The sequence below is a fragment of the Phalangium opilio genome, unplaced genomic scaffold, assembly GCF_054372755.1.
Source record: "Phalangium opilio isolate 3A_F unplaced genomic scaffold, DU_Popi_V2 ptg000087l_1, whole genome shotgun sequence".
NCBI lineage: Eukaryota > Metazoa > Arthropoda > Arachnida > Opiliones > Phalangiidae > Phalangium > Phalangium opilio.
The window spans coordinates 1449884-1454771 of record NW_028324192.1 but is presented as its reverse complement, the minus strand read 5'-3'; the positions used below and the strand labels follow the sequence as shown (position 1 = coordinate 1454771).

At 48.9% G+C, this 4888-nt stretch overlaps 1 non-coding gene across 1 annotated transcript; it reads left to right on the top strand.

Annotated features, from left to right (window-relative positions):
* Positions 1 to 649: 649 nt before the first annotated feature.
* On the top strand, positions 650 to 722 carry TRNAN-GUU (transfer RNA asparagine (anticodon GUU)). The gene has a single exon. It is a non-coding gene; the product is annotated as a tRNA-Asn (tRNA).
* The last annotated feature ends 4166 nt before the right edge of the window (positions 723 to 4888 follow it).

Genomic DNA, 4888 nt, shown 5'->3' with positions numbered 1-4888 from the left:
TCAAATGTAACGTAGAAAGCCAAAGTTTTTCCACAATACCTGACAACCATTTAATTTCTGAGCTTCCGTGGCGCAATGGCTAGCGCGTTCGGCTGTTAACCAATAGGTTGGTGGTTCGAGCCCATCCGGGAGCGGTGATGTGAGGTCTCAGATGTGACGTAAAAAGTCAAGGTTTTTACACAATACCTGACGAGCATTTAACTTTTGGGCTTCCGTAGCGCAATGGTTAGCGCGTTCGGCTGTTAACCAATAGGTTGGTGGTTCGAGCCCATCCGGGAGCGGTGTTGTGAGGTCTCAGATGTGACGTAAAAAGTCAAGGTTTTTACACAATACCTGACGAGCATTTAACTTTTGGGCTTCCGTGGCGCAATGGTTAGCGCGTTCGGCTGTTAACCAACAGGTTGGTGGTTGGAGCCCATCCGGGAGCGGTGTTGTGAGGTCTCAGATGTGACGTAAAAAGTCAAGGTTTTTACACAATACCTGACAACCGTTTAATTTCTGAGCTTCCGTGGCTCAATGGTTAGCGCGTTCGGCTGTTAACCAATAGGTTGGTGGTTCGAGCCCACCCGGGAGCGGTGTTGTGGGATCTCAAATGTAACGTAGAAAGCCAAAGTTTTTCCACAATACCTGACGACCATTTAATTTTTGGGCTTCCGTGGCGCAATGGTTAGCGCGTTCGGCTGTTAACCGAAAGGTTGGTGGTTCGAGCCCACCCGGGAGCGGTGTTGTGGGATCTCAAATGTAACGTAGAAAGCCAAAATTTTTCCACAATACCTGACGACCATTTAATCTTTGGGCTTCCGTGGCGCAATATTTAGCGCGTTCGGCTGTTAACCGAAAGGTTGGTAGTTCAAGCCCACCCGGGAGCGGTGTTGTGGGATCTCGAATGTAACGTAGAAAGCCAAAGTTTTCCACAATACCTGACGACCATTTAATTATTGGGCTTCCGTGGCGCAATGGTTAGCGCGTTCGGCTGTTAACCGAAAGGTTGGTGGTTCAAGCCCATCCGGGAGCGGTGTTGTGCCGTCTCAGATGTGACGTAAAAAGTCAAGGTTTTTACACAATACCTGACGAGCATTTAATTTTTGGGCTTCCGTGGCGCAATGGTTAGCGCGTTCAGCTGTTAACCAATAGGTTGGTGGTTCGAGTCCATCCGGGAGCGGTGTTGTGAGGTCTCAGATGTGACGTAAAAAGTCAAGGTTTTAACACAATACCTGACGAGCATTTAATTTTTGGGCTTCCTTGGCGCAATGGTTAGCGCGTTCAGCTGTTAATCGAAAGGTTGGTGGTTCGAGCCCACCCGGGAGAGGTGTTGTTGGGGTCTCAAATGTAACGTAGAAAGCCAAAGTTTTTCCACAATACCTGACAACCATTTAATTTCTGAGCTTCCGTGGCGCAATGGTTAGCGCGTTCGGCTGTTAACCAATAGGTTGGTGGTTCGAGCCCATCCGGGAGCGGTGATGTGAGGTCTCAGATGTGACGTAAAAAGTCAAGGTTTTTACACAATACCTGACGAGCATTTAACTTTTGGGCTTCCGTAGCGCAATGGTTAGCGCGTTCGGCTGTTAACCAATAGGTTGGTGGTTCGAGCCCATCCGGGAGCGGTGTTGTGAGGTCTCAGATGTGACGTAAAAAGTCAAGGTTTTTACACAATACCTGACGAGCATTTAACTTTTGGGCTTCCGTGGCGCAATGGTTAGCGCGTTCGGCTGTTAACCAACAGGTTGGTGGTTGGAGCCCATCCGGGAGCGGTGTTGTGAGGTCTCAGATGTGACGTAAAAAGTCAAGGTTTTTACACAATACCTGACAACCATTTAATTTCTGAGCTTCCGTGGCTCAATGGTTAGCGCGTTCGGCTGTTAACCAATAGGTTGGTGGTTCGAGCCCACCCGGGAGCGGTGTTGTGGGATCTCAAATGTAACGTAGAAAGCCAAAGTTTTTCCACAATACCTGACGACCATTTAATTTTTGGGCTTCCGTGGCGCAATGGTTAGCGCGTTCGGCTGTTAACCGAAAGGTTGGTGGTTCAAGCCCACCCGGGAGCGGCGTTGTGAGGTCTCAGATGTGACGTAAAAAGTCAAGGTTTTTACACAATACCTGACGAGCATTTAACTTTTGGGCTTCCGTAGCGCAATGGTTAGCGCGTTCGGCTGTTAACCAATAGGTTGGTGGTTCGAGCCCATCCGGGAGCGGTGTTGTGAGGTCTCAGATGTGACGTAAAAAGTCAAGGTTTTTACACAATACCTGACGAGCATTTAACTTTTGGGCTTCCGTAGCGCAATGGTTAGCGCGTTCGGCTGTTAACCAATAGGTTGGTGGTTCGAGCCCATCCGGGAGCGGTGTTGTGAGGTCTCAGATGTGACGTAAAAAGTCAAGGTTTTTACACAATACCTGACGAGCATTTAACTTTTGGGCTTCCGTGGCGCAATGGTTAGCGCGTTCGGCTGTTAACCAACAGGTTGGTGGTTGGAGCCCATCCGGGAGCGGTGTTGTGAGGTCTCAGATGTGACGTAAAAAGTCAAGGTTTTTACACAATACCTGACAACCATTTAATTTCTGAGCTTCCGTGGCTCAATGGTTAGCGCGTTCGGCTGTTAACCAATAGGTTGGTGGTTCGAGCCCACCCGGGAGCGGTGTTGTGGGATCTCAAATGTAACGTAGAAAGCCAAAGTTTTTCCACAATACCTGACGACCATTTAATTTTTGGGCTTCCGTGGCGCAATGGTTAGCGCGTTCGGCTGTTAACCGAAAGGTTGGTGGTTCAAGCCCACCCGGGAGCGGCGTTGTGAGGTCTCAGATGTGACGTAAAAAGTCAAGGTTTTTACACAATACCTGACGAGCATTTAACTTTTGGGCTTCCGTAGCGCAATGGTTAGCGCGTTCGGCTGTTAACCAATAGGTTGGTGGTTCGAGCCCATCCGGGAGCGGTGTTGTGAGGTCTCAGATGTGACGTAAAAAGTCAAGGTTTTTACACAATACCTGACGAGCATTTAACTTTTGGGCTTCCGTGGCGCAATGGTTAGCGCGTTCGGCTGTTAACCAACAGGTTGGTGGTTGGAGCCCATCCGGGAGCGGTGTTGTGAGGTCTCGGATGTGACGTAAAAAGTCAAGGTTTTTACACAATAACTGACAACCATTTAATTTCTGAGCTTCCGTGGCTCAATGGTTAGCGCGTTCGGCTGTTAACCAATAGGTTGGTGGTTCGAGCCCACCCGGGAGCGGTGTTGTGGGATCTCAAATGTAACGTAGAAAGCCAAAGTTTTTCCACAATACCTGACGACCATTTAATTTTTGGGCTTCCGTGGCGCAATGGTTAGCGCGTTCAGCTGTTAACCAATAGGTTGGTGGTTCGAGTCCATCCGGGAGAGTTGTTGTGAGGTCTCAGATGTGACGTAAAAAGTCAAGGTTTTAACACAATACCTGACGAGCATTTAATTTTTGGGCTTCCGTGGCGCAATGGTTAGCGCGTTCAGCTGTTAATCGAAAGGTTGGTGGTTCGAGCCCACCCGGGAGAGGTGTTGTTGGGGTCTCAAATGTAACGTAGAAAGCCAAAGTTTTTCCACAATACCTGACAACCATTTAATTTCTGAGCTTCCGTGGCGCAATGGTTAGCGCGTTCGGCTGTTAACCAATAGGTTGGTGGTTCGAGCCCATCCGGGAGCGGTGATGTGAGGTCTCAGATGTGACGTAAAAAGTCAAGGTTTTTACACAATACCTGACGAGCATTTAACTTTTGGGCTTCCGTAGCGCAATGGTTAGCGCGTTCGGCTGTTAACCAATAGGTTGGTGGTTCGAGCCCATCCGGGAGCGGTGTTGTGAGGTCTCAGATGTGACGTAAAAAGTCAAGGATTTTACACAATACCTGACGAGCATTTAGTTTTTGGGCTTCCGTGGCGCAATGGTTAGCGCGTTCAGCTGTTAACCAATAGGTTGGTGTTTCGAGCCCACGCGGGAGCGGTGTTGTGGGATCTCAAATGTAACGTAGAAAGCCAAAGTTTTTCCACAATACCTGACGACCATTTAATTTTTGGGCTTCCGTGGCGCAATGGTTAGCGCGTTCGGCTGTTAACCAATAGGTTGGTCGTTCGAGCCCCTCTGGGAGCGGTGTTGTGAGGTCTCAGATGTGACGTAAAAGTAAAGGTTTTTACACAATACCTGACGACCATTTAATTTTTGGGCTTCCGTGGCGCAATGGTTAGCGCGTTCGGCTGTTAACCAATAGGTTGGTGGTTCGAGCCCCTCCGGGAGCGGTGTTGTGAGGTCTCAGATGTGACGTAAAAGTCAAGGTTTTTACACAATACCTGACGAGCATTTAACTTTTGGGCTTCCGTGGCGCAATGGTTAGCGCGTTTGGCTGTTAACCAATAGGTTGGTGGTTCGAGCCCATCCGGGAGCGGTGTTGTGAGGTCTCAGATGTGACGTAAAAAGTCAAGGTTTTTACACAATACCTGACGAGCATTTAATTTTTGGGCTTCCGTGGCGCGATGGTTAGCGCGTTCAGCTGTTAATCGAAAGGTTGGTGGTTCGAGCCCACCCGGGAGAGGTGTTGTGGGGTCTCAAATGTAACGTAGAAAGCCAAAGGTTTTCCACAATACCTGACAACCATTTAATTTCTGAGCTTCCGTGGCTCAATGGTTAGCGCGTTCGGCTGTTAACCAATAGGTTGGTGGTTCGAGCCCACCCGGGAGCGGTGTTGTGGGATCTCAAATGTAACGTAGAAAGCCAAAATTTTTCCACAATACCTGACGACCATTTAATCTTGGGCTTCCGTGGCGCAATATTTAGCGCGTTCGGCTGTTAACCGAAAGGTTGGTAGTTCAAGCCCACCCGGGAGCGGTGTTGTGGGATCTCGAATGTAACGTAGAAAGCCAAAGTTTTCCACAATACC